Genomic DNA, 11,474 nt, shown 5'->3' with positions numbered 1-11,474 from the left:
TTATCAAATGCAATAAAACATTTTATTACAATCTCAGTGCTTAGGTTTATTTGCAGCTTAAACATAGCTGAAACATGACTTCAATTATTAGTAAAAATATAGGAAGGTAAAATTAAGAAAGGAGAGGCAAAAGAATATGCTGGAGAGTAAGATTAAGAGACATAGGAGACTTTTTTTGTGGCACCTTGGAAGCTATCGGCTGCTCCAGGATGAAGCTCAGCATCTCTTTCCCAGCCACTGGCTGCCAGAAACTCATTGAAGTGGATGAGGAACGCAAACTTCGTACCTTTTATGAGAAGCATATGGCCACAGACTTTGCTGCTGTTGCTCTGGGTGAAGAATGGAAGGGTTATGTGGTTCAAATCAGTGGTGGGAACGACAAACAAGGTTTCCCCATGAAGCAGGTGTCTTGACCCATGGACAAAGTCCGCCTGTTGCTGGGTAAGGGGCACGCTGCTATAGACCAAGGAGAACTGGAGAGAGAAAACGCAAATCTGTTTGGGGTTGCATTGTGGATGCCAATCTCAGTGTTCTCAACTTGGTCATTGTAAAAAAAAAAAAAAAAAAAAAGGAGAGAAAGATATTCCTGGTCTCACTTATACCCCTGTGCCTCATTGCCTGGGGCCCAAAAGAGCTAGCAGAATCCACAAACTTTGCAGTCTCTCTAAAAAAGATGATGTCCACAAATATGTTGTGAGAAAGCCTCTAATGAGAGAAGGTAAGAAACTTAGGACTAAAGCACCCAAGATTCAATGTCTTGTTATCCACCTGTCCTGCAACACAGACACAGGCATATTGCTCTGAAGAAACAACGTACTAAGGAAAATAAGGATGAGGCCGCAGAACATGCTAAACTTCTGGCTGAGACTGAAGGAGGCCAAAGAAAAATGCCAGGAACAGATTGCCGAGAGACATAGACTATCGTCTCTGAAAGCTTCTACCTCTAAGTCTGAGTCCAGTCCAAAATGAGATTTTGTAACTAACAATAAAGCAAAGCAAATTAAAAAAAGAGAGAGAGAGAGACATAGAAGACAGAACAAAGTGGAACATACATACATGCGGGCTCCTAGATCAAAGTATGCAAATAGTAGACATTCAAAAATTAGGTTATTTGTCTTTCTCTGTCTGACATTTCACTTAGCATAATACCCTATAGGTTCATCCATGTTGTCACCAATGCTTAGATTTTATTCTGTTTCATTGATGAGTAATATTCCATTGCATATATGTACCACCTCTTTTTTATCCATTTGTCTATTGACAGATACCTAGTTGCTTCTATATCTTGGATATTGTTAATGATGCTGCAATGAACATAGGGGTGCACATATCTTTGTGAATTAGTGTTTTGGATATATACCCAGAAGTGGAATTGCTGGGTCATATGGTAGTTATATTTAAAATTTTGGAGGAACCACCATACTGTTTTCCATAGTAGCTACACCAATTTACAATTCCCAGTGTTCCTTTTTCTCCACATCCCTGCCAACACTTGTTGTTTGTTGATTTATTGATGATAGCCATTCTGACAGGTGTGAGGTGATATCTCATTGTGGTCTTAATTTGCATTTCCCTGATGATTAGTGATTTTGAGCATCTTTTCACATGTCTGTCAGCCATCTGTGTTCCCTCTTTGGAAACATGTCTATTCAGGTCCCCTGCTCATTTTTGAAACGGATTTTGGTTGTTGTTGTTTTGATTGCTTTATATGTTTTGGATATTAACCCCTTTTCTAATGTATCATTGGAAAATATATTTTCCATTCAGTATGTTTGTTTGTTTTCATTTTGTTGATAGGTATATAAATGTCTCATCACTATTGTTACACCTGACACTAATATAATATTGTATGTCACCTCTAATTGAAAAATAATTTTTAAATTATGTTAAATGAATAAATGAAGTAGAAAACATATACAGTGAATTTCCAATTAACAAATCTTTGTTAAATGTTTATTTTACTTTACTAATAAGTGATTCAAAGACATATGATGCAGTACTTTGATCACAAAAAATCTTGTGATCAAACAAAATGCTACCATACTCAGAATGTTTTAATACTCTGCCTTTATACTTGCTGTAGAACAGTTTATATGACAAGTATACTCTTATGTGTTCTCCTATTTTATGTCAATATCCTACCTATTAATAGTATCTTTATGGAGTCTAAAATAAAAGTATTGACAATCCATACAGTAGAAGTAAGAAATATCATCCTAATAGGAAAGAGTTTCTTAGTTTTATTCAGGAGTGTTTTTAAAGTAAATCATAGTTATTTAAATGAAGTAAATAAAACCATTGCATTTATTCGAGAAATGTTTATTCTCTGAAAAAGAACATGTCTAGTCCATTTTAAAACCACATGCCCAAAAGATACTCATGACTGATGGCTTTGATCCAGAATTTATTTCCTTGTGAAGTATACAATTCTTTTTTCTCCACTTCTGGATCAATAGCTCAATATGACACTTCCAAACAGTACTTAATTTGTAATCAGGGCTAATATATTACAGTAAAACCCTATTAAATAATCTCTGCCTTTCCCCCACTTCTGTTCCTTTTCCAAAGTATCTTATATAATAAAGAGCTAATATGGTAATGGTTGTCACACCATCACACCATAAAGACCGAGTGGGCGGGGCTGTGTGATTGGGGAGGCATGCGTGGGTGGGTGGGGACTTGACACTGCATCCTTCTGGGCAAAGTCGCAGTGGCTGCCTGAGACTCAGGCAAGCCTCAGGTGGCAGCTGCCACTGCTCAGGGCCAGCATGAGGCTCAGGCAAGCCATCAATGACAGGCCGGCCCGAGGCTCAGGCAAGCCGCCAATGGCAGCTGCCTCTGCCCGGGGCCCAAGGTTCAGGAAAACCATGGTGGCTGCAAGGGCCGAGACTCAGGCAGCCACATGGCTGGCAGTGGCAGCAGCAGAGGCGTGATAGGGGCGTCACCTTCCCCTGATCACTGGGTTGCCTCCCGTACAGGGAGACCAGAGGCAGCAGTAGCGCGGGGGTGATGGGGCGGTGCCTTCCCCTCATTGGCCACAGGGAGTGGGCCTAAGCCATTAGTAGGACATCCCCTGAGGGCTCCCAGACTGTAAGAGGGGCCAGGCTGCATTGAGGGACCCCCATGCACAAATTTTCGTGCACCAAGCCTCAAGTCTATAATAATAAAAGCGTAATATGCTAATTAGACTGTACAGCCAAATGACCTTCCAGACGTCATTCTGGACATCCTTCTGGATGAAACTGCCACAGCGGGGGCTGAGGTAGAGGTGGGTTAGGGGCAATAAGGCAGGCAGGCGAGTGGTTAGGGGCCATCAGTCAGGCAGGCAGAGTGGTTAGGGGTGATCAGGCAGGCAGGCAAGCAGTTGGGAGCCAGTGGTCCCAGATTGCGAGAGGGATGTCCAACTGCCAGTTTAGGCCCGATCCTGCAAGAATCCCTGTAGGATTGGGCCTAAACTGGCAGTCGAACAATCCCCGAGGGGTCCTGGATTGCGAGAGAGTGCAGGCCGGGCTGAGGGACCTACCCCGCCCCCACCCCCCACCCCCCCCGTGCATGAATTTCGTGCACTGGGCCTCTAATTATGTATAAAAAAATGTTTGCTCAGCTGGTTTTCTTAAACTCAATTTCTCAGGCAGAAAGACAAATTTCCTCTCTCTCTCTCTCTCTCTCTCTTTTTTTTTTTTTTTTTGTGTCTCACTTTCTTATGACCTGACTCTACCTGCCTAAAAATAGATCAGAAAGTATATTAAATTAACTTGTGGTATTTTATTTCTAGCTGCTTCAGGAAATGAATGATCAAGCCTGAAGGAAACTTAGCTTCTTCCTCTTCTTCCCTTAACATCCTTAAGGAAAACCTGCTGCAATGCTATTTCAGCTGGCAGGGCTTCCGTCTCCACCATTGACTTTAAACTTCATTTTGAGATGAGCATCAATCATCACTTGAATGTACCTGTCTCCTTTGTCCAATAACACTTTCAATTAAATACCAGTTATTGAAGACTCAACATGTACCAGGCACTTATGGCTACGCTTTTCGATATGCTTATATATATGCATGTCTTTTCATTTCCATTGCAATGCCCTATAAAACAATTCAGGGGTCCTTAAAATATTTTAGCACAAGAAGAGATGGAGAATCAGAGTTTCGAGGAATTTAGAAATAAAATGCAGTTTTAAAAGAGAGCTTAGCTTTCAGCGAAATTCCCTAATTTTTACTAAGAAGAAAAAAAGTGAAATAAATAGCTTAATAAGTGAAATAAAATAATCAAAAGACATTGAAGTATATCAAGATTTTCTATAATCAATCTTGGATATGAAATCCTTCCTGATATTAATCTCTGCATCCATTGGGTTCTTTCTGTTTTTGATACATATTTTTATTGTTTGTTACATTCACTTATTCTTCCAACCAATATTTCTAAAGACCTCTTCTGTACCAGGTATTGTTCTAGTCTTTCGTGCTACAATGCTGGGAAAAAGTAAATATTCATTATCATCTGGAGTTTATTTCCTGGTAAGGAAAACAGACAGTAACAAAACATATTAATTAACTGTATAGAAAAAGAAGCAGATAGGCCATGAGCTATATCAGCATAAACTTCAGCCCCTCACTTACATACACCCATTCCAAGAAATGGGAGGGGCACCAGTAATAATTTACTCAGTCATGTCATTTTGTAATATTTTCCAATTAAGCCATTCTCATGACAATAGGTTAAGATTGTTACATCTTTCTGCTTCAACTTCCCTTACCTATAACACTTTTTACTGCGTGGGCTAGAGTTAGAGAGGCTGCAGGCATTCTTTGCTTCCAACAAAGGGGGAGTTGAGTAAAAGATACTTTACAAATACAAATATCTACTCATCATACAACTTATTTTAGACTAGAGGCCCGGTACACAAAATTCATGCACTGGGGGGGTGGGGGGGGTGTCCCTCAGCCCAGCCTGCACCCTCTCCAATCTGGGACCCCTCGGGGGATGCCCAACTGCCAGTGTAGGCCCAATCCCTAAACCTCAGTTGGACATCCCTCTCACAATCTGGGACTGCTAGCTCCCAACTGCTCACCTGCCTGCCAGCCTGATCACCCCCTAACCACTCCCTTGCCTTCCTGATCAACACCTAACTGCTCCCTTGCCAGCCCGATTGCCACCAACAGCCCTCCCTTGCTGGTCCAGTAACCCACAACTGCCCTCCCCTGCCAGCCTGATCGCCCCTAACTGCTCTCCCCTGCTGGCCTAGTCACCACCAACTGCCCTCCCCTGCTGGCCTGGTTGCCCCTAATTGCCCTCCCTTGCAGGCCTGCCCCCTCCCAATTGCCCTCCCCTGCTGGGCTGGTCACCCCCAACTACCTTCCCCTGCCAGCCATCTTGTGGCGGCCATATTTGACCACATGGGGGCAGCCATTTTTGACCACAGGGGGGCAGCCATCTTGTGCGAGGGCATGAGGGTCAATTTGCATATTACCTCTTTATTATATAGGATTATATAGGATAGTAAAGTACAAGTGTATTTAAAGATACAGTGCAAATGTACATAGAAGAAAAATAAAATACAAGTATATTTGCATACAAGTAAAAATTATATAGACAGAGATACAATATACATAGAGATGTATAAAGACAATGGATGGATAAATTGATAGAGAAATAATATAATTATATGTACATGATAGGTAGATATAAATATAGGGAGATAATTCATTAGAAAGATCACTAAGAGACTTGAGTAAGCATTTTACAGGAGAATGTAACCAAATCAATAACATTATAAAATCATGACCAGTCTCTCTAGTAATCAGTATAATGCAAATTAAAATGAAAATTAAGTGCCTATACATACACAACAAAATTGCTATTTTTTTAATAACAACTTTTGGAAAAGATATAACACATCAAAAAATTTTATAAAAACTTCTTAAAAGTAAAATTAATATAACCACTTTAGAAAACATTAAAACTTAACATAAGCATGGCCCATAACTCATCAATTTAACTCACATAAATATGCCACAAAAATCCATGCCCTTCCGCAACAAAATACAAGTACAAAAAAGTTCATATCAATTATTATTAGAACAAAAAGTTGGAAGTAATCCAAGTCATTATCATTATTAAAATAGATCTAGGACATTCGAAGAAGGGAAGCATGAGAGATCCCCTTGGTCTCTCTCTCTGAAGTTTCAACAATTTGATCAGCTATAACTCAACAAAGAATTCCCTGCTCAATGCGCAAAGAAGCCTGAGAGGTCCATGCACTGAAATATCTAAAGGTGGGCAAATGGGCCTAAAGGGGGAGGCAAAAACAGAGCGGGTGATAAGAGCTGAGGATGCAGTCTGGCACTAGGAACTCACTTTGGGTCTCTGCCAGAGCGGGGAGGAATCCAGTTGTGGCTGAGACACCCTTCAGCCAGGAGGAGCAAGAGCAGCACGAGCTGCAGCTGAGCTGAGCGAGCTGGGCAGGAACATAGCACAGGAGAGCAGCCCGTGTTATCAGTAATTCAGAGAAACAAAGACACAAAGCCTGGCTGCCTCCCCTTAACCTCCCCGAGGACGAGCCCATCCACACGGGGGAGGGTAATCTGCTTTACTTGGCCTATCAATTCAAATGCTAATCTAGTTCATAAATACCTTATAGTCAAGTTGGCACAGAGAGTTAACCATCATAATAAGCTAGGTCAGTGGTCGGCAAACTCATTAGTCAACAGAGCCAAATATCAACAGTACAATGATTGAAATTTCTTTTGAGAGCCAAATTTTTTAAACTTAAACTTCTTCTAACACCACTTCTTCAAAATAGACTCGCCCAGGCCGTGGTATTTTGTGAAAGAGCCACACTCAAGAGGCCAAAGAGCCGCATGTGGCTCACGAGCCACGGTTTGCCGACCACTGAGCTAGGTGGATAGAGGTTTTGTCACATATAAAACAAAACAACTCAAGAATGTTTTCCCTGATATCTAGTTTATAAAATCTTTTGACTGAAAAGTTATTCTAATCCCCTGGTTCTCAATTATTCAACCAATGAAATTTGAAAACCCATCTATGAAGCTAGACACCAGATCTTCAGTAGCTAGGATGTTGGACTTCGCAGCCTCCAGAACTGTAAAAAGTAAATATTTGTTATTTATGAGCTGCCCAATGTATGATATTTTGTAATAGCAATCAAAAAAACGAAGTCAAAGACCAAATGCACTTTCCTTTTTAAGTGCTAAACAATTCTGAGACCAGGGGGAAAACAACTTAACTACTCTTTCCAGAAAATACTTGCATCTAGAAGGTAAGAAACTGAAGCAACTAAAATAGACTTATTCTCAATACAAACAACTTGGTCATGACAGTCCATTTCAATCCTCACTGAATCGACTAACCCAAAACTGTTAATGTCATAAACTTTCACGTTATTCAACCAATCCCCCAATTTGTAAGATTCTCCCCATTCTTAAAACACACAAAAAACATCTTTCCCTAATATCTCCATTATAAGATAAGACTAATTCTGTCAAGCTATTTTTGCTTATTTCAACATGTTTTTAAATGAGTTTTAGAAGTTTGATGTTTATCAGTAGTCTACAGGAGGTATAGAATAATATTCAGGAAGAAGACAAAATGAAATAGGAAGAAGGAAGAGAATTCTGTCCATCTTGAAAGCATTATAATTTAAGCAAAAGAAAATCAAATTTCTAAAGATAAATTAGACAAAGGGATGATGTTTTCACATATTATTTAACATCCTATAACCTAAAGGGAAAATACTTTGTTCGGTGAGGACAGAGAAATGCAAGCATGGCTACCATCCATTTTAATCTCCCAGCGCATCTTCCTCAATTTCTTTAAAATTAAACTTAAAAAAAAACAAAAAAAAAACTGGTAATGACTTGACTTACAAACTAGAATTTATGATGGGGGTGTTTTCAATTTCCATCTTTTTTTCTCCTGATGTTTAGGTGAAACATTGAGAGAAACCACACTTAAGAGTTCTCAATGCAGTTTAACATCATAAATACAATCAGGTTATGATGTTTTGGGTCAAAAACAGTTTCTCCTTGCAAGACTGTCTTACCATGTACTTCCTTCCTATCTGCAGATATTACAAATTTGTACATGGGTGGGGTTCCTCAGCCTCACCAGTGATTGAGGCTATGAGGGGACGGCCGGATTGGGGGAGGGACCGTGGGCGGATGGCCGGCTAGGGGGAGGGGCTGTGGTAGTGCACTGACCACCAGGGGACAGCTCCTGAGTTGAGCGTCTGCCCCCTGGTGGTCATTCCAGTCATTTGGTCATAATGGTCACTTAGGCTTTTGTATATATAGATGTCACATATTTGGCTTATATTTATTTTAAGCCAACTTTTTTTTACTATGAAATTGAATTTATGATATCAACATCCAACTTAGAGCCACAGGGAAAATCATAGTAATATGCAAATTTTTAAAACATTACATAAAATATTTTAGCTTATCAAAAGCATGGGAGTCTGCAAATTATATTAGTAGTCTTCTTTGCGACCTTTAAAGCACAATCTATGACTCAAGTACAAATGAGAATAAGGTGGTCCCATTAGTAAATTAGAAAGATAAATTTGAACAGATTCTCAAATAAGCTGAAAAACAACAACAACAACAACAACAAAACCCACAACAACCCCAAAACATATATTTTTAGGAAAACCTTGGTCAGAAGAAAAAAGAAAAGAGGTTCACATACCAAGAAAGAATAGATGTAACTCCAAGTTATTGACTTACATTGTTTTTTGTTGTTATTGTTTTTTTCTTTTTTTAATTCTCACCCTAGGATATGCTTAGAGAAAAAGAATGAAACATTGATGTGAGAGAGAAGCCTTCCATAAGCACCCCCTTTTGTGCACAGGACAACACTCAACCGAGTCACTCTGGCAGGGCATGACTTAGGGCGTTAAAGAATCTGTTCTAGTTTATTCATGAGTTGAGACATGTTGCATATACATATTTACTGTTTTCTTTTTTGCTTGTGTGTGTGTCTGTGTGTGTTTCATCATAGCTGGTTTCACATTTACCTCTTTTCTTATTTTACTTTTTCTTAGACAAGTTTCTAAGTTTCTTCAAACACTTTCCTTTCCAAATAACAATAACCAGGATTAGAGAATTTAAAACTCAAACTTTTATTTTTGTCCTAAGGTTGAAAGAATTGGGTCTATATCAAATAGGTCCTTAATTCAAATTTGTGAAACAAAATACAAACATCCAATTCAGGCAATAAAAGATTCCAAATTAAGTGTTCTTAGGAGCAAAGGAGCTGACAATAACCAAACCCATCTACTAATGACAAGAAATTGTTTCATAGCCTCTAGGATTTATTGAATAATTTCCAGTCTCATTTGAATTTTAAAATACCCCCAAAAAAGTTTGGTTGTAATATTTGAGCAACTACAGTATGCTGAGTAGTACATGTTAATGTTTATAAATATCACATTACATATTTTAATAGTTTAAAATACTGCACATTATTTATTACACTTCTATTTTACAAGTGAGAAAAGTAAAGATATAAATAGCAAGTGTTTTGTTCAGGTTCACATACAAGTAGGTGACAAAATGCAAACCCACAGCTGTTTGATTTCACAGACATAAACTTTTCACTGGGCCAGATTACCATAAAACTTTTACAAAACACTACTGGAACATTTTTTTATTTTGATTTTTGAAACATCTATATTAAGAACTTGATTTTGGTTTTTGGCAAAATTTTGAGATTAAGATGCAATACAGTCAAGATGATTTATGGGGTGTGTGTTTTGTTTTTTTCTTTCCCCCAAAACGTGGATGCTATTTATTCAAACACAGAATACTTTATACTTCTAGAAACAAACACTCTGTTGTAGTTGCTCTAATTATCACCTGAAATTGTAGCTTTTGAAGGCATATAATCTATTAGTCCTCTTCTCCCTGCATGTTCTTACCAATAACCCAGTCTACATCCACCACCGCACAGCCATATGTTGTTGCTTACTCTTTTATTGAGCTCTTGATTGAGAAGCCTCACGGGACTGTGAACAGCAAAGGAAAGAGAAAATAATTAGTAGTAATAATACTAAGATTGGACTAGAAAGGCTGAATCAGCAGATATCAGAGCCATAATTTCACATTCTCCTATGCCAGCAACAAGGGAACTAATTACACGGCAGACATTGTGGACTTCAGGTACATTTTTCATTTCACCTCAGTTGAAGTCAAGTCTTCTAAAGAATTTACTATATAAAATGATGTTTGCTACCAGGATACCCTAATATATATGCCAAAAATGCAATAATAGACTTCCCATGTAATAAAAATTCCCAAAGCTATTAAATTACTTATTTCTTTTCTACTAAAAAGGGGCTCATTCTCAATCTATGCATTACAACATCTTTGTTCATTGCAATGCTATAGGGTGCACCTTGTTCAGGTAGTTGTACATTTCAATGAGACGTATTTTCTGAACTTTGAAGTATAGAAAAATGTCAAGGTAATATTGTATAATGCATTGTTTGCATTTTTTAAATATTTAAAAGGAAATGCTTTTCCAAAATATATAAAATGATAGCACCGATGACTATCAGATAAACACTTTCTTATTCTTTAAGTGATATGCTAATAAAATGTGAATTCAATCTTTATATATTTACTTTTTTTTCCATTTTAAAGATATATTTTTGAATTCTTGCTCAACCTAAGGTGTTCATTGAATACACACTATATACAGAAATCTAAAATAGCCATTAAAAGGGGTTATATAGAGTTACTTTTTGGGGAGAAATATTGTTCATCCTCTCCCAAATATATGTTTTTGCATTGATTTTATTTATTTATTTATTTATTTATTTATTTATTTATTTATTTATTTACAGAGTGGAAGGGAGGGAGGAAGGGAGAGAGAGAGAAAAACATCAGAAACATAGATGTGAGGCACATCGATTGCCCAGACCAGGGTGGGGCTCAAACCTGCAACCCAGATATGTAGGTGTCCTTGACTAGGAATTGAACCCTGGAACACTTCCATGCACAGACTGACACTCTAACCAACTCTAACCACTGAGTCATTCTATATAATAAAAGGCCAGGGACCATAAGCATAATGACTGGAATGACCGCTTGACCAGTCGTCATGAGGTGCATTGGCCACTTCTCGGTCCTTCACCCCCAGCCCATAAGTGGCGGCTAGCAGCTCACAGTGGCAGGAGCGGGTGGACGGGGTGCGGCTAGTGGCAGCAAGTCGGTGGGGCAGGGAGCGCCTCGTGGTGGCGGGCGGGGCAGTGAGTGGCGGCAAGTGGCAGCGAGCTACATGCGCATGATTTCATGAGCTGGGCCTCTAGTAATAATATAAAAGTCAGGTGTGGTTTCTGCGTTTACTGAAATTCCATTCTAGATGATATTACCACCAGAATAAAACTTACACATTTCAAATAAATATCTAGAACTTATTAATTTATTATGGAAGAGACAAGCTAGTGGTTCACTAAAC

The 11,474-nt window shown here is 38.7% G+C and overlaps 1 pseudogene across 1 annotated transcript; it reads left to right on the top strand.

The window, feature by feature from the left end:
• Window positions 1-209: 209 nt before the first annotated feature.
• Window positions 210-969, top strand: LOC308248048 (small ribosomal subunit protein eS6-like; annotated as a pseudogene). The gene has a single exon. The product of its transcript is annotated as a small ribosomal subunit protein eS6-like (transcript).
• Window positions 970-11,474: the final 10,505 nt, after the last annotated feature.

Source organism: Plecotus auritus (genome assembly GCF_963455305.1).
Source record: "Plecotus auritus genome assembly, chromosome: 1".
Lineage (NCBI taxonomy): Eukaryota > Metazoa > Chordata > Mammalia > Chiroptera > Vespertilionidae > Plecotus > Plecotus auritus.
The sequence above is the reverse complement of the archived record's forward strand: the minus strand, read 5'-3'. Positions and strand labels throughout refer to the sequence as shown.